The sequence below is a fragment of the Callithrix jacchus genome, chromosome 11 (assembly GCF_049354715.1).
Source record: "Callithrix jacchus isolate 240 chromosome 11, calJac240_pri, whole genome shotgun sequence".
In the NCBI taxonomy this organism is placed as follows: domain Eukaryota; kingdom Metazoa; phylum Chordata; class Mammalia; order Primates; family Cebidae; genus Callithrix; species Callithrix jacchus.
In genome coordinates this window covers 27,223,249-27,241,660 of record NC_133512.1, presented here as the reverse complement: position 1 = coordinate 27,241,660, position 18,412 = coordinate 27,223,249, and the positions used below count along the sequence as shown (strand labels likewise).

At 52.5% G+C, this 18,412-nt stretch overlaps 1 long non-coding RNA gene across 1 annotated transcript; it reads right to left on the bottom strand.

The window, feature by feature from the left end:
* Positions 1-5,083: 5,083 nt before the first annotated feature.
* Positions 5,084-11,134, bottom strand: LOC118143854 (uncharacterized). Its single transcript, XR_004728348.3, has 4 exons — positions 10,841-11,134; positions 10,501-10,587; positions 9,939-10,091; positions 5,084-5,559 (listed from the first exon to the last, which is right to left on the bottom strand). It is a non-coding gene; the product is annotated as an uncharacterized LOC118143854 (long non-coding RNA).
* Between the last annotated feature and the right edge of the window lie 7,278 nt (positions 11,135-18,412).

Here is an 18,412-nt window from a genome sequence, read left to right as displayed (position 1 = left end):
TGAGCCTCCGGGCCCGTCTCCATGCTGAAGACCCCTGGTTTCACTCACCAGCCCAGCTCCCTCCCCAGATCCCTGGGTGTGTGGTGTGGACCACAGGCCTTTCACATTCAACATCCTGGAAGCTGATCTCATCACCACTCCCTCCAAAGCTGCTCTTCATCTTGAGTTCTGCCGTAGGGGTACCCCTGCCATTCACCTTATGCATCACACCAAGATGGGCAACTGTCATGCACTTCAAATTCCACTTCCTTTTGACTCTGGTCACCTCCTTCCACTGCCACCTTGACCAGTCTGGCCCATGCATCCGTCCTCCATTGGACTGCAGCTGCCTCTGAAGTGGTGTTCTCCTGAGTCTGGCTCAGAGAGACCCCTCTGAATCTCACCATGCTGCTCATCCCCAAATACACACGGATGCTCCCAGCAGTTCCTCACCACTCCCGCCCAGGAAGCTGATTGTCAGGCCCATCTCCTGCATCCCCACTTCTCACCCAAGTGCTCTGGACTCCAAACAGTGCTCATCACACTGGACGCCTCACCCCGAGCCCTTAGGTTGTCCCTGTCTCTTCTCCCTGTTCCTTCCTGGTCTGTCTTCTCCTCGCTTCTTTTCCTCTGCCTGACCTCCCTTCTTCATCAGGTGTCAGCTTAGATGTCACTCCCCCAGGAAGCCTTCCACAACTCCACAGCCGTCCCCACCTCAACAAAATTGCATGGTGCCCCTTCTGCCTGTCCTTCTTCATGCAGCATCCTCCCCGTCCTTGTCCCGCCTTCCCATCAGGCTGCAAGCTCTGTGAAATCAGACTTGTGACCACCCTGCCCAGGGTGTGTGAACCTGCCCACCCTGCCTCCAGAGTGCCAGTGCCTGGCAGAAGGTAGGCATGGAGTTGTTAAACCCATTAACTAATGTTATAGTTAATTTATGATTATATATAGATTGTATGTTATATATTCAGGTAAATATATTTTGTATATAATTATACAGGTTATAAATTAATGTTACAATTTATTTAGTGTTAAATCAAGTACTTGTTAAATTATGGATGGGTGACGTCCAGTGTGGTCTGGGCAGGGGTAGCATTTTACCTGAGGAGGGAGAACCACCTCGGTTTTCAGGAGCCTGTGATGGGTGAGAAGTCCCTGTCAATTACTGAGCTCTGGCCTCAGAGGGACCCAGGTCTGGGTCACGAGGAACCCCAAGGAGAAAGGTGTGTCCAGAGTAAGTGGGGACATTTCTGCTGCTGCTCTTGCTGTGATGGTGGCCTCGCCCCTCCTGTTGCTCCTCTCTGCCTTCACAGTCTTCCCATTGCAGCTCTAACTGGTACCCCAGAGAGGCTGGGCAGATCCAGGGCTGGGTGGGTGGGGAAATTGCCACTAGTGTGTGCCAACTCCTCTGCCTCCACCTGGACCTCAGTGAGAAGGTCAGGGAGGTGCAATCACCTCAGTGGGGAACAGTCCCAGGCAGTGCTCCAGCCCTTTCCCCATTGCCACTGCCACTGCTCCCCCACTGCCTTTTAATGAAACATCACCTCCAAGTATTTCCCCAAACCACCTTCTTCTCACTATTCCCACCACCCCTGCCAGCCACAGGTTAGGCTCCAGCATGTCTGGTCTATGTTTTATTTGCCCCCAACAGCTGACACATTGCCTGTGCTGGGTGGGCAGGAGGCAGGAGCACAGGACGGCCAAAGGCAGAGACTTTGGAGCAGCTGCCTGGATATGAAAACCAGAGTCCCGACACTGCTCCATGCCTCAGTGTTCTCACCTATAAAACGTGTATGAATATAACACTAGCAAATGAGATTGTTGTACAAATTAAACCAGCTAGTTCATGCAAAATGCTTAGAACTGTGTCCAGCACACATGAGCGTTACAAAAGTGTTGCCCATTATCATGAAGTGGGCGCTGGGGAAATGCTGGGTGGAATGGTGTCAGGGTGCTGGAGGTGGGCTGTCCCTTCTGCTCTGGGTGGTCCCCCCTCCTGCTAACCCCCTCCCAATCTGCCCTCTCCACTGTTGGACTGCCAAGGCTTTCAGGAGCTTGAGCCTTTCATGCTCTGGCTCCTTCCCACTTCTGTTTTTCTCAGTCACACACACACAAACATGTGCACACACATATGTATACATGCACATGTGCACACACATAATACATATGCACATGCACACACACCCTTCCCATGACCCCATGCTTCTGGCTGTTCCCATCCTCTAGCATTTGCTAGGTCCTCTCTGCCTGCCAGCTGCTGCTCCTGTTTTTTGCTCCATGAGGTCCTCATGCTGGTCTTGTTGTCACTTTCTCTGGGACTCCTCTTCTGCTCAGATAGCTCACATTCAGGGAGACGTGAATCACATTCACCCACCTCATTACTCTCTCCCGAAGCTCCCTAAGGAGACCTTCCACCTCCCATGCAGTGATGGAGCTATAACTGTTTACCTGGCCCCACCCCCCCATCAGCAATGAGCATCTAAAGCCCCTCCTGTGCTTTAGGGCCTCCTGTGTAAGTCCCACAGGGCATAGCAACTTCCTTCTGTCTCTGCAGTTTCTGACTCAGGGGCCACGAGGCCATGGAGTCCCAGGCAGAGGCAGCTCCTTGGCCTGTCCCCATTGGCTGGGCCTTGGCCACCAGCTGGGGCTCAGTCCCCACCTGCTTCTGCTCCTGACCTCCACATCCACCATCTCTCCTTCCTCCTCATCCTTCCTTCCTTCATTCCACAACCTGAATTGGGAGCCTGGGGTCCAGATGAAGGCGAGGTCCCATGGAGCCGCAGTCTGGTGGGACATCATCCTGCTGTGCTCTCCACCAGGGTTCATCCAATTCTCTCCTTGTTCAGAAGGCTGAGGCCCAGGGAGGGGACACTGTGCAGAGGGAGCTGAGGGCAGAGCCAGGACTAGACCCCACTTCCCTCTGCTCACAGGTACAAATGCGGGCTCTAAGGCTCACTGTCTGTCCCTCTCCTGTCACCCTTTAGTCCCACTGTTCCTCCTGCAACACTTTTCCCCCTCCTGCTGCCCGATCATTGTGTTTCAGAGACTGATCCACCCTAAGGGAATGGGGTGGAGGGCACGCTGGCTGTTGGTGATGGCTGTCCTGCAGCTCACATGGTGAGCATTCAGGCAGTGGCCCATGCTGGGGGTTGGTCCCCTGAAGGGACTGGCTTGGGCAGTGGCTGGGGTTGGGCAGAGTCAGGCTTACTCCCTTCTTCACCTTGTGGGATCTCAGAGAAGTAGAAAATGCTCCCCAATGCCAAGCCTGGCTCCTCGGGGCTGAAATGCCACCATCACAGGCCAGCTTCTCATGCCACTTGAAGCTTTATCAGTCACTTATACTTTGGTGTGAATCAAGGAAGGGGGAGTAGGGAGTGAAGTGGGAGGATTTAGGGAACCAGAGAGGGAAATGCCTTGTCTGAGGTCACACAGCCTGGGCCAGGCAGAGCTGGGCAGCTTGGGCTCTTTCTGAACCTACATCCCAGGGCTACAGCTGCTCCTCTGAGCCTTGCACTGCCACCTCCCTTGCAGTCCTTTGCCCATCATCCTGAATAGCTCCAGATCAGGTAGATACTATGGAGAAGCCCTGGGTCAGCTGTGAGCCACCAGTGAGTATGCAGAAAATGGAATACAGCCCAGGAGGAAAAATGGAAAAGCCCTTTGGAACTGCCCCACCCACTCTGCCTCTGGTCCTATGTAGATTCCCAGATTCCCAGCACTGTGCTGCTTTTGGGGAGATGTCGGGGAAGGGCCTTGTCCCTCTTCCCTCCTAGTGGAGGGTGGGGTTTTGTTGTTTTTGAAGTGTTTTTGGCATCAAAGGTGAACTCTGGTTGTCATGGGAACTCCAGCAGAGGGAGGGAGGGAGGGAGGGAGGGAGTAAGGGAGGGAGGCAAACGGTCTGAAGGGGATTTATTCCCATGTTGGCTGGTTATTTATGTGGGAATGTGCAGGGGGGTTAAGAGTGAGGGTCCCAGGAAAGACCCTCACCCAGGAAGACCCCTTAGTGCCCCATATTCCCATGCCCAGCCTGGCTCCAGGCTGGCTCCCACATCTGCCATGCAAGCATTCCTCCTTTTTGGAGGAGGCATGGGCTTCCCCTGCTGCCACATGAGGTTCTGGGTCTAGAGAAGGTTGTCTTAGCTTGGGTGAAGAAAGGGGAGGAGGGAGCCCCCCGAGAGAATGTCAGCATGCTGGGGGCCTGTGCAAACCCCTCAGTCCTGTTGGGGCAGCAGGAGCAGCAAGTAGGGCAGGGCCAGGCTGTCCTCTGAGGGACTCAAGAACGCCAACTCAACTGCTAGAAGCCTCAGGCTGGGACATCCAATTAGAGCACAGGACCAGGCAAGTGGTTAGTGGACAAGTTGCACTTTGGAAGGACATAGTCTCCTTTTGCTATCTTTTCTAAAACACGCATGTCCTCTCATCCTCCAGTTCAGTTTTCCACCTTTGATAGTGACACAATGACAGAGTAACTGTTCTCTACTAAAGCCGCAGCTCCTGTTCAGTGGTGGATGGCAGCTGGCATTAGGGATGGGAGCAATGGGGAGTGGTGAGGGGCGTGGTTAAGGGGAGAGCTTTGGTTCTGGATGAAGGGACTGTTTACATGCTGCATCTGACTACTGTCACATGCTGGGTCAATGCTGCCAGATTGTCCAACTGCTCAGACGAAGCCAGAAATCCAGATTGTGTGGATTTCCCTGATGTGTATCTGTCTTATCACCATAATCCTCATTCCAGCTTCCTGTGCCCACCTAGAGAACCAAGACTTTTCAAGATCAGGAATGAGGGAACCCCTACTGTTACCTGGAACAGTTAAGATGGACCCTTAGAAATGGTCTCGTTTGTCTCATCCTGCTACAGAGAGGGAAACTGAGGCCTGGTGGGGCGGAGACCTCCTTAGCCAAAGGCACTGAATGGGTTAGTGGCAAGCAGCAGCTGGAAGTATCCAGGGAAGATAAACAGAAGGAAGACCCAAGGCAGAAGAATGCATGTGGTCCTGTGAGTACATGACTAGCGGTGTGTCCCATCGAGGTGAACGAGATCACAAAGGTGTGGGAATGATAATTTTAGCCCACATTTATGGGGACAGGCCCCAGAACAAGCAGGGTTTGGGTCTATTGAAAACACTTTATTTTTGTATCACACAGCCCCTTTAAACTGCACCATGGGAGTAATCTTTGCTGGCTTTATGAGCTGAAAACTCAGGCAGGTCTCATGTCTTTTCTGCTCACTCCTATGTCACAGACAAGATGTTCATTAAAATTCTGAAATTGATTCAATGGCACATCTTTTCCCCATGCCACACTCAGGGCTGGAACCTGCAGTGGGAGGGGCAGGGGGTGGGACATGGCCGGTTTCTTTGTTCTTCTTGGCCTTCTGTCTTCCAGCCCCCACCCTCCCATTTACAAGCCGTTTTCTGACCCCTCCTGGGTGTGGGTAGGGCAGGAGGAAGGTGGGAAAGAGGGCCGGTAAGCGGAGGCAGAGTCTTCCTGGAACTGGCTTTGCACTCTCTGGGCCTCGCAGGTTGGTAGCACCAGCTCCTCTTCTGCAATACTCAGTGGGGGCCGCATCTGTTCTGCCCCGCTGGGGAAGGAGATGGCATTCATCATAAGCAGCAATGCCACCAAACCACGGGGCCCACATCATCCAGAGCATGACTTGTGTCAGATGTCTGATGCCCTGGCCACTCACTGGCTGTGGGACTTGAAGGCCTCACATAGCCTCTCTTGGGCTTAGTTTTCTCATCTGTTAATTAAAGAGCTTTGCATAAGGTTGTCTTCCTGTGGCAAAGAGCAATCAGGTCCTCTGAGGAGCAGGAGGCAAGAGAATTAACCTTTCTCACCTGGACCCAAGCAGAAGGCCAAAGCCACTTCTGAGCTGCTGGGGGACTCTTCAGTTTCTCCCCTCCACCAACCCCCAAACCTTTAGAGCTCCTGCTGTCTGCCAGGGGCTCCTCCCAGCTCCTGTGGTCTCCCACGTCCTGTCACTTTATGAACCAAGAGGGAAGGTAGAAGGCCCTGCCCTCACCTATTCTTCCTCCCTAGCTCTACCAATGCCAGCAGGAGGAGCAGCTGACCATATGGGGGTGGGGCAGGGGGTGGTGAGGGGCGCCTGGGAAGACGCGAGGCAGGAGTACTTGCCACGAGGTGGGGCTCTGGACTTTCCCCTCCTCCTTGTCCTGACCCTAGCCTGCCACTCAGGACAAGGCCATGCTGATTAGGAAACTGGTTAGGGATCAGGGTGAGTACCCCAGAGGGCCAAGTCAGTGCCCAGATGTATGGTGCAGGGGTAGAGGGTGAGGGGCCCAGCTGGAGCTGGTGCTAGTCTTGGTGGAGGAGAATTTGCTATGATAGAGAGGACAATGGGTGGAGGCCTCCCAAATGGGAGATGAGAACTTTGTGCTTTCTTTCTACCTCAGTCAGAAAGCTGGGGAAATAGTGCCTGCCCTTCCTTTTCTGTGTCTCCCTGGGCATCAGCCATGCTGGCTGGGGACAGGAATGTGGGGCAGGGTAGAGATTCGGTGGGAGATGGGTCCATCCCCAGGAGTCCCTGATCCTCCTTCAAGCTTTAGCTCAGATGTCACAAATGCCCTGGTACATAGGTCATCAACACATCCATGTTTAAATGAGATGAATCAGCTCAGGGTCACTGGGAAATACCCTAGGAGGCTTTCCAAATACCAGAGAATAGGCTCATTTCTCAGGCTCCATGAGCCTTTCTATGGAGGCCTCTGTATGCCCTTTACACACTGTGAGGAATTGCCACTCCTCTGCCAACGGGGCCTGAGCTGTGTCCTTTTCACCTCTGACCCCCAGGCCCAGGCCTAGTACCTGGCACAGAATAAGCATTGGATGGTGTTTGCTGAATGAATGAATGCAGGAGGAAGGTAGATGGAAAGAAGAGAGGAGAGAGAGAAGGGACAGGCGTCCTGGAGGAGAGGCTAGGTGTGGGTATCACTTCTGGCCAGCTGGGATGCTCTGGCCAGAAATGACCAGAGAAGGTAGGGCAGGGGATTCAGGATGCTCGAGCCCCAGATCTGCCCCTGCTGGCCTTTGTGCTGTAAGCTCTGCAGCCAGGGTCAGCAGCAATGCAACCTCCTCATCCTCCCACCCTCCTCATCCTCACACACTGTCCTTGTCTGGGAGGGGAAGCCACTTTTGTGGGGGAGCGGCAGACAGACATGTGGAGAAGCACAAAAGGGAGAGAGCGGGAGTCATGAGCCAAAGGACCTCCAAGTGGAAGAGGATGGAGGAGAATGGGAGGGCGGACACCTGGAGAAAAGAGAGGCCACAAGGGAGGCAGAAGGAAGAAGGGTTTCTTCTCCCCATTCCTTACCCTTGGTCAGACAAAACAGAATCTCCCTGTTTATAGGAAATGCTAACTTTTGTGACTTCCTGATTCACATGACCTGGTGGCCACTCTGAGCCATCCAGGTTCATTCCCTCTCTCCAGGCGTCTGGTCCTTGGAGTCACAGGGGCATCGGGTGGCCTGTGAGGGAGCATGGCCTGGTGTGCATCGGAGATCAGATTATCTGGGCTCAAACATTTGCCTGCTGCTGACTAAAGGATTCTAGGGGCAACTAGCTTGAATGCTGTCTGCCTCAGTTTGCCCTGATGGGTAATGAAATAACCATCTCAGGGTGGTGAGTGGAGTGCTGAGCCTAGGGCATAACAAGGTCTACATAAATATGTATTATTATTATTATTTGAGATGGAGTCTCACACTGTTATCCAGGCTGTAGTACAATGGCACCATCTTGGCTCACCGCAACTTCTGTCTCCTGGGTTCAAGCGATTGTCTTGCCCCAGCCTCTTGAAGAGCTGGGATTACAGGCATGCACAACCATGCCCAGCTAATTTTTTTTCATTTTTAGTAGAGTTGGGGTTTTGCCATGTTGGTCAGGCTGGTCTCGAACTCCTGACCTCAGGTGATCCACCTGTCTCAACCTCCCAAAGTGTTGGGATTACAGGCGTGAGCCACTGCACCCAGCCAAATATGTACTATTATTGCTTAGGGTGCTTCAAACAGATGCAAAAACAGCAGGCAACATTTAACTCCTGCACACCTGTCTCCTTATTCATAGAAAGGAGGAGAACAAGCCTGGCTCAGACAGCCTGCCATAGGTGGTGAGAGAATCCATGCTGATGATGGACTGTAACAGTGACTGTTTCCAATGACTGGCTTCCTCCTTGGCTTTAAAATATACTCTCACTCCTTGAGGAAGGTATTAATGCCCACTGTACAGATGAGGAAACCGAGGCTAAGAAGACAGGTGGTTTGCCCACAGCCACATGGAGGGTCTCACCAACTGGGGAGGCTGGGACTCTCTGTGCCTGAGAAGACTCCTTTCAATCTGATCTGTGGAGAGAAACCTTAGGGGGTGTTGAGGGGCGGGGACATGGCAGAGGAGAGGGGACATGTTCAGTTCCTGCCCGACAGCTCTCATTATCTGTCCCACTTTATTGCTCCTTGCTGATTCTGAACAGCATGTACCAGGTCTTAATGGTACAATCACCTGCTTATTTGAGGAGAAAATTGGACTAAAATGGCCTGGAGCTTTCAGCCTACAGTTCAGGAGAAAGGCGGGTGACAAGCAGCACATGGAGCAGGGAGGAAGAGAACAGCTTCCGCATCAAAGGGTGTCAGCAAGGCCCAAGAGCAGCCATCGGTCCCAGGTAGGTGCCAGGGGAGAAGAAAATGCCAGAGTCAGGGGGCCTGGCCCAGGCTTCACTCCTGCAAGATGCAGGCTCCTAAACCCGTCTCCACAACAAGATATGGTACAAAACTCACCCAGAAGTACTGGGGACCCACAGTTCTTCCCCTGAGACATATAACACCTGTTGTTCAGGCCAGGTAAGGGTCCATGGCATGAAGTTGTCTTTCCAGATGTTGGAGGGCAGCTTGCACTGTGCTCCCTCACCTGAGTACCGGACCTCCTTGGGAGACACCTCTAACTACATAATCCCCCATCCCACAGAGATTGTGCCATGTCCCAGTTCAAGTGTTGGCTGAGAGTTCCTGGCAAGAGTGAGAAGAAGGTCAGGACCCACAGTCTGGGGACCACCCTCCTTGAAGGGAAGGGGCAAGGCTTATCCCGGGAGGCAGAGGAGGAATGGCAGTGGGTGGGATCAAGGAGGCTGAGGGGCATGATGTCTAGTGCTGCAGAGACAGAGTAAGGTGAGGCATGAGGCTAGGCCAAGAGGTCATGGGGACTCTGCGTCCTTCTGGGGGTGGCTAATGGAAAACCCCGTCTCAGAAGCCAAGTCAGGCCTGCCATTGCCAGCACCCCTTGGGTAGGCTGGGGTGTCCAAGTTGTCCTGGAAAGAACATGGGGCTGCACTACTCCAGGCCCCCAAAGCCCCATCTTGTGCTCATGGATGGGAAGGTGACTCACAGCAGCTCTACCCATTCCCAGCCCATTTACCCTATGTCTTGGCCATCTGCCCTCCTACCTTTTCTCTCTCCTCCCACCTTCAGAGCCAGAGGACTAGACCACCACAGCCCTGAGGGTATCCTCATTCCTGCCCCCTCCCAGGACCCAGAACTTTTTTTCAGGAGTGTAGGAGTACTCAGACTGAACTCGAAGTTTATGCTGCAGCTCAGACCTCTTATTGCATGGATCACTTATGACTGGGCTTGGGGGGTTAGACTTTTTAAGAGGCAGCTCAGGCTGAGACCAGACTTTGAAGTGACAAAGTCCACCAGCAAGTTGGCCATAGGAGAGCTGGCTGGGCAGCATGAATGGCTCTGTGTTGCCCTCCCCACCACAGTGGTCAAAGATCAATGCTCAGCCATGGCAAAGGTTGAGGGAGGGAGTGTGCACCTTTGATAGTGGGGAGCTGATAGCACAGCCTCCTTGAGGCATACGTAGGGGCCACCTGGTGATCTGGGAAGTGACTGCATCATCCTTGCAGCCTTGGGATCAGGAACATCCAGTCCCCACTGATGGACAGGCACTTACCTGGACCATCTGCCTGTCCGCCTGTGTCTGATGTGATCTTCTTCAGGAGCCTATGTTTGCCTGCAGCACGGAGGCCCTGCAGATGTGGGCTAAGGAGGGGTGAGGGAGGGCCCTTGAAATCCATGGCTCCTGTATTGATCCCTTCTCACACTGCTGTAAAGAAATGTGAGGACTAAGAATAGCGATGCCAATCTTCTACGTTGGTGATGGTGTTCCCAGAAACAAAACAAGTGTCAACCTTGCCCATACCTTTAACAGAGCCCAAGAACCCTAACCACAGCAGAGCCCGACAGGCCCTTACCACTTCCTTCCTTAGCCCCCAACAGTTCCAACATGCCAGCACTTCCCCAACCCCTCCCCTATGGAAACTTTAATATAAAAGCCTCAGTTTGTAAGCGATTAGGATCTCAGCCAGATTCCTCACTGGGACCCCTCACAGGCTTATTCCTATAAACAAACCTATTTGGCCATCGAGTTGCCTTTCTCTCTTCCTTTATATTTTCCTAACAAGAACTACCTGAGACTGGGTAATTTATGAAGAAAAGAGGTTGAATTGACTCACAGTTCTGCAGGCTGTACAGGAAGCATGGCTGGGAGGCCTCAGGAAACTTACAATCACGGCAAAAGGCAGAGGGGAAGGAAGCACCTTCTTCACATGGCAGAAGGAGAGAGAAAGCAAAGTGGGTAGTGCCACACACTTTTAAACCATCAGATCTTATAAGAACTCACTATCATGAGAACAGCAAGGGGGAAATCCACCCTCATGATCCAGTCACCTCCCACCAGTACCCTCCTCCAATTTGACATGAGATTTGGGCAGGGACACAGATTCAAACCATATCAGCTCCCTAGACCAAGGCCCATGTCTTGGGTCTTGGGGACAGACAGTGACCTCCTCCTACCTGAAGAGGAAAGGGATTTTGGCTTCCACTTTAGCAACCTCCACCACGTGCAAAGACCCGAACTGTAGTCCCCTTTCAAGGGATGTCCATCTCTCACCCCGTGCTCAAATGTCCTTCCAAGATCAGGAATGGCAGGCTATGCCTAGAACTGAGGCTTGCTGTGGATAGGCAAGATGGCAAGAAGAATAAAGGCAGAGGGCATTAAACATGGAAACTCCTTTACAGAAAGTCTTGTCCATTGTAGTTTCTCAAACATTTTTAGCAGCTCAAATGACTGAGCATCTTAGAAGCTCAAATGACTAAAACAGACGAAAGTAGAGTCAGTCTGATTGCAGTGTGAGTGCAAGACCTGGGCCCAATTATTGACCCGGCTCTTCCTTCCCACTCATGTCAGCCACTGAGTATCCTTGGTGAACTCCTAGGGCTCCATGTAGCAGAGTTTGAAAAGCTGTCCTTTGACTTCAATCCTTCCGCATCTATATTTGGCCTGGCTGTTTTATGGATAGGCACATTGAGACTTAAGAAAGGAGTGACTTACACAAGGTCATGCGTGGCACAGCCAGGGACATAAACCCGTGTTCTTGCGTCCCAGCCTCACTCCTCCCAGCTGCCTGCTAGAACTCCATCTTCCTGCCTGCTGCTTGGATCCCAACAGCTCTGTTTTAAAGAATAATTTTATTGTCCCAATTATGCATTTCAATATTCTAAACCACCTTACATTTGCTCTGGAAGCAGGAAGAGTAAACATCATAAATGCACACATAAAATCATTATGCTCCCTTTTGGCTTGACTCTGGGATCTGCTCCGTTGTGGGAGGAAATGAAGGAGGCTGAATTTGGCCCCTGCCCTTGACAAGCTCATGGTCAGGGTGGGAGTTTGGAGAGCGAGGGTAGTGGGGTCTAGGACTACTCTCAGTAGCTGCAGGCAGGGTGGAGAGGGGGGCTTCCACCCCATCACAACTGGGTGGGGGCATTCTGTGTAGCTTCAGGGTAAAGGCAGATGACCCACATTTTTGGTGTCACACAGCTTGAATGCTATTAAGAAGATGGGCTGACACATAATAGCTTCAGCAAATTTGCCAACCTCTGTGTGCCTTAGTTTCCTCATCTGCAATTTATCATGTGTCAATTTATGCAAAACACTTAGCCCTATATCCAGCATATGGTAAATGCTTAGAACAGTTAGCTGATAATAACGAGTGTCCGCCCTGGAGGGGAGCTGTGGTGTGGGGGCTCTCCCAGGAGCAGTCCTCTTTGTCTGAAGCGTAGCCACTGGAACTCAGGTTGAAGGTTGAATGAGGTTGCCTACTGCGGAGGAAAGAGCCCTGGCTCGGAAACAAGAGACCTGGAATGCCGATCCTCACTCTGCCACCAAGGACCTAGGGCAGGGCTGTATCTTCTTGGAGCCTCAGTTTTTGCATCTGTAAGATGGGTCATATAACAGCAAATATACAGTGTTGTTGCTGTGAATGTTAGATTAGATAAATGTGTAAAATGCTTCTCATTTTACCTGGCAGGATGGAGGTATGTTGGAGTCAGGGAATGTTAGTTTCCCTCCCTAAGAGAACAGGCAGGAGGGCCCTGGATAAAGTGTCATCACGAGGATCCTCCTTAGAGTTTGGGGAGAAGACGGAGGTGGCAGCTCCAGCAGATTAACAGAGGTGGAAGCCATGAGAGAGGCCAGGCTGGGAGAGAGGAAACTTTCACTTTCACCTACTTAGCATATTTCCAGGACATTGACCATGTCTGGGCCCTAGGCTGGATCCGGGGGCTGACAGAAGAGACCACAGCAGCCTGGGCTGCCCTCTCCTAAAATGAACACCATGCCAGTTGGAGGTGCAAAGGCTTATCGGAGGCAGGTGGACCCCTTCAGCTGGGGAGGATTGAGATTTTGTTTTTTGACTGGGGTTTGAGGGGCATCTAAGATAGAAAAAGTGTAGGCATGCCAGGTAGCTTGAAGGGCATCCCAGGTGGGGGAAGCATGGAGACTGGAAATCCTGAGGGGTTGAAGATCTAAGTTATGATTATTTTTTTCCCCAAACAGAGACAAGCTGGATCTATAGCCATGGTGCACCCCAATGGCCGGCCCAGGCTTCCCTGTTCCACCAGAACATTCTTCCTGCCTAGAGCCATCTCCAAAATCCCTACAAAGCAACACATGGTGTGACCCACAGTCTCACTCTGAAATAGATGGAAGCTCTAGGGCAGCATAGGGGAACATTGACTGAAATCTCACGGCGAGCCCTGAGAGGGTCAGCGGACCTGGCAGCTGCCCGGGCAGGGTCAGCTCAGGCCCAGAAGGCTTCTCAGAGGAGGTGATGCTGGTGGCCTGCGTGTGTCGGTGTCAGGAGGAAGCAATGTCAAGAACAGCGAGGTCGCTCACTCACTTCTTATTGTGGATCGGAGCTGGGAGTTTTCCTCAGATTACTTCTCACTAAGAAGACAGCTCTCTTCTCAGGCGCAGCTGCTGACATGTTTTGTTTTCCCCAGATGGGGATAATCAGCCTGTTTGGGAGTTGGGCTGACAGCTCAGGCAGCAGGCGGGGGCTGGGGGGCGGGAGGCTCTGGGCTGCAGGCAGCTCCCAGCTCTCAGGGAGCAGGCGCTGCCTGCGTGACAAGCTCCAGCAGGTGGGGATTTCCGTTTGCGCCACAGAGGAGCGGGCCGTAGAGTGATTTAGCTCAGTTTTGTGAACCCTGAGAGGCTGCCCGAACCCTCTCCCTGTTTAATTTATGCTTGAGTGCCAGTGCTGAAGAGCTTCAAGCCATCCCCTGCTATACCGGAAGGGACCCATCAGGATCCTGGCTTGGAGCTTTTCTGGGTGATTTCCAGACGTTCTACAGAAGGTGGGGAACAGGGCTGGCTGTGCTGTCTCCCTCCCCTTCTCTGGGAAGACTTCCACAGCTTCCCCGTCCCTTCCCGATGGCCCCACCCCACCGGCTCCAGCCCTGAGAGTCTCAGCCTCACCCTCAAACCCTTGCGCAGGTCCAAGTCTGGGCTTTTCACTGAATCAGGTTTTGGAGGAAAAGGTACAGTCACCCACTGGCCTCGGGGCTGTCTGAAAGCAGGCCATAGGTGCTCTGATGGCTGGAACCCAGCCTGGAACTGCTCAGCATTTCTAGGCACTTGGCTGGAAGGCTGGCATCCCAGGCATAGGAGGGGTGAGGAATGGCTACGTTAGAATTGCCTTCAGTGGAACCACTGTGCCCACCTGAGGATCATGGGTTCCCTCCTGTGCCTGGGTCTCTGGGGGTCTGAGGAGGCCCCATACCTGCAGGCAGGCTGCAGTGGGGCCTTTTCTGTTCTCTTTCTCCCCTAGTCCCACTTCAAGGAGGGAAGACCAGGCCAGAGACAGCCTTCCTGAGAGACTTGCACCCTCCCTCACCACATACACCGATTTCCTCCTGCGTGGAATGAAGCCGGTGGACTTCCCATTACCAAGGCCCGGACAGCTCTGAGTTCTCTGGTAATGGGTCCTGCCCCGAATCTCAGCATCCCTTTTCTGACTCCCCACTGGGCCTCCACAGAGCCCAACCTCCGTCTTTCAGTGCTTGCCCACTTACTTCCTGTGCATCCAGAGCTGGGGGCCTTCCTCAGACTCTGGGCCTACGCAAGGCAGTTGCTCTCAAGGACAAGGGTTAATAGAGGCCTTTGATAGAGTCTGAGGTCTTTCCAGAGGGAAATTTAGCTCCCAGACAGGCCCGGGTAGGGGCCTGAGAGAGCTGGCCACAGAAGCTTATGTGGCCCTCTGACCATGTTCTTGGCTGCAGCCCCATGAAGCCATCGGCGCCCAGAGCAAAAAGCAGGGCCCTGGCTTTGTCCTCAGCTCCTGGACACAGACCTTCAGTGGCAATAAATCTGCCCTTCACCCCCTGCACCTCAGTTTCCTTGTCCAACTCACAGTATCTGTGGGACTCCAGCAGTGTGAGTGTATATATATGTGACTGTGGCCCCTGGGAGAGGAACCTCTGGGACCACTGGCCATCTGGCCCTCGGTAGCTGTGTGGTGCAGATTTCCTCCTCTGTGGTCTCCCGGGCAACGTGGAGCTGCCTGCCAAGCCTGCTGCTGGGCCTGGCTCCCGCGCAGATCTTTAGTGCCACACAGAGATGGCTGATGGCAGGAGCCAGGGTGAGACCCAGCCTCCCCAGCTGTCACAGAGCAAATCAGACAAAGGCTGAGTTGGGAGGGGTGGGGTGCTGGAGCCAGGGGGCCTGGGAAAGTAGCTCAGAGGCCCCAGCTGCCCCCTCCCACCTCATCTTCCCAATGCTGCCCTCTCAGTGACCCCTGCTTCTCAGAACACTCTCTTTGAAGTTTCTCAGCCCTGGGCCTCAGTTTCCCCATCTGTCAAATGGGAGGGGCCAGGTCTCTGACTCTCCAGACAAATGGCCTAAGACAAGATCTCAGCCTGGATGTCAGAGGCCTGAGGAATGGACAGGCTTTGATGGCTAATGGCCTTCAGGCAGACACCAACACTGCCACTGCATGTGGCAAGTGACTTTGGAGGATGCGTGTCTCAAGGGCATTTATTAACGAATGTCTCCAGGGCCATTGCTCCAAATCACCCACTGCTTTGCACTCCATGCCACTAGTGAGATCTCTTCTCCCAGGCCTGACTTTGCCCTTGTAGTTTTCCTTCTGCTGCTTCCAGGACTTGCGGGCTCTGGAGGCTAGGCAGTTCTGTTTTAGATCACAGCTACTCCTGCACTGAGGTCACCATTCCATCCCTGTCCCGAGTGAGGCAGAAGCTGGAACTGACCCTGGGACGTGGGGTTGAAGGTAGGGTTTGCGGAGAGTAGAAAGACCTGGAGACTGCTGCTTCTGTATGTGAGTAGCTGGATTCACAGGACAAGGGCAGGGAAGGAGGTGCTGTCCTACCTACAGCAGACCCCTAGGTCTAGAACAGAGATCCAGGCATTCCCTGCTTCAGTTTGGGTCCCATGAATGACCAAGAGGCCTGCAGCACCAGCAGGCACAACTGCTGCAGTGGGGAGCTCCCTTGGGAGGGGGCAGCTGGCACCATCAGGCAGCCAGGTAGGCAAGGATGCTGTTGGCTCTCAGGGCCCTTTTTGTGAATTAGCATAAAAGACACCCTCTCTTGGCAGTCATGGCCCTGCAGTGCATGGATTTCAGTCACTGAACTCCCTAGGGTGCCATTGAATGGAGCAGAACCTGAATTGCTTTATATAGCAGTCTGCCAAGCAGAACTGGAGAGGCAGCAACTCTGACCAAATACTTGAAAATCAAGGGAGATTTCTGGCATGGTTGCATGGGGGAGGCTTTGTTGACCGTGAGCCTGAGACCCAGAGGCCAGTGCAGAAAGGGCGTGGGTTCCTTCAACAAATGTTAATTGAGATCACCTACCCAGTGCCTGGCACTCTTTTGGTTGCTGGGAAGAGAGTGATATCAAGATAGACAAGGTCACTGTGGTTCTGGAGCTTGTGTCTTAGAGGAAAGAGTCAGACAGTAGCAACCTAGAAAAATTATCAGACAGCATGCAGAGACTTCAACCCCAGGATGGATAGTGGGTGAAAGGTGATGTTAGATTTAGGGGCGGGGCTTAGGTATCGGTGAGACTCACTGAGCCTCAAGCTGAGACCTGAGTGATATGAAGGAATCAGCAACGTAAGCATCAAGGACAGAAGTAAGCATCAAGGGCAAGTCAAGGGACCAGCTGAGATAAGATTGCACTGAAGGAACTTGGCCTTGTCCAGGAACTAAACAAGGAGGCTAGGAGGACTGGGGGGTGCAGAAAAGGGAAGAGGGGATCCACTCAGGAGGCAGGGGCCAGATCTTGGAATTTGGTCACCCACTGTGAGGGGTCTGGACTTTTTCCTCAATGCAGTCAGAAGCATTCCAGGAACTAACCCAGAAGAGACTCTAGAACAATGCTTTGCAACCAGGTGTTATCCTCACAACAACTGGGGATACTCAGCAAGGTCAACAGAGGGTGGGGGTGGGGACGCTACTGGCAGCTGGTGGGTAGAGGCCAGGGATGCTGCTAAACACCCTGCAGGGCACAGGACAGACAGCCCTCCACTCCCAACAAAGAATTATCTGGTCTCACATGTCAATAATGCTGAGGCTGAGAAACTCTGCTCTGGATGCTCGTGTCCCCTGGGTCCTGCTCTTTAGAAAAAGCCTGGGTCACTGAACCCAGGGTTCATTCCCTCCAAATCTCCAGTTGAAATGTGATCCCCAGTGTGGGGGGTGGGGCCTGGTGGGAGATGTTTGGGTCATAGGGGCAGATCCCACATGAATGCTCCATGGCCTTCCCACCGTAATGAGTGAGTTCTTGCTCTTAGTTCACTTGGGAGCTGGTTGTTTCAAGCGTTTCAACTGTACTCCAGCCTGTGGCTCTTTCTATATATACTCTGGGTTCAGATTTTGTCTCCACTGCTTGCCCAAAATGTCAGTGGTGCAGAGGTTGAGAAACTGCTGTACAGGAAGAAGGGAAGCATCGCAAATACTCAGACCTGTGCTGAATGTAGTATCCGCTGGCCACATGTGGCTTTTGAATACCTGAAATGTGGCTAGTCCCAGGTGCTGTGAGTATAAAATACCAGATTTCAGACTCGGCACAATAAAAATATCTCACTTGCATTGTTATATGGATTATATTTTTTAAATAAAATTTTGTATATGTTGGCTTAAATAAAATATATCATTAAAATTAATTCCACTTTTTTTTTGTTTTAAATAATGTGCTACTGGAGCACTGAAAACTTCATGTGTAGCTCCCATCACAAATTATGTTTCTGTTGCACAGCACCGAGTTGGATAGTGATAAGACTCGTTATACCGGTTCCTATGTCCAACCACGCTTACGTTTTCACAACAATCTCATAAGGGAGCTATTGTTACTCTTTTTTGGCTTATATATGAGGGGATATGGCCCTGAGAGTTACTTGCCCAACGGCACACAGGGAGTAAGTGTAGGGCTGGCTCCAGGGTCTGGGTGTCCTGAGGTTGGTGGCTTGGCTATGACGAAAATGGTGGAGACAGAGCGATCAAATTTGGATGTTCGTTCCTTCCAAACAGCATGTGGAAAAGTGATCTTCAGTGTTGGAGGTGGGGCCTGGTGGGAGATGTTTGAGTCATGGGGGTGGATCCCACATGGATGGCTCTGTGGCCTCCGCATGGTAATGAGTGAGTTCTGTTAGTTCACTTGGGATCTGGTTGTTTCAAGGCACCTGGCACCTCCTCTCTTTCTTGCTCCCTCTCTCGCCATGTGACACACCTGCCCCCCTTTCCCCTTCTACCATGACGGGAAGCTTCCTGAGTCCTCACCAGAAGCAGGTGCTGATGTCATGCTTCTTGTACAGCCTGCAGAACTGTGAGCCAAATAAACCTCTTTTCTTTACAAATTACTCAGCCTCAGGTATTCCTTTATAGCAATGCAAAATGGACTAACATATGGGGAGAAGGGAGATGGTTTTGGGTCCACAGGGGCTCTGCAGGACTCGCTAATGGGCTGGGGGTGGTGAAATGTAAGGGAAGAAAATCAGTAGGGCATTGCTGTGAATAGCGAGGTGAAGGATGCCTTTTGCTGAGATTGGGAAGCTGGGGGTGGTGT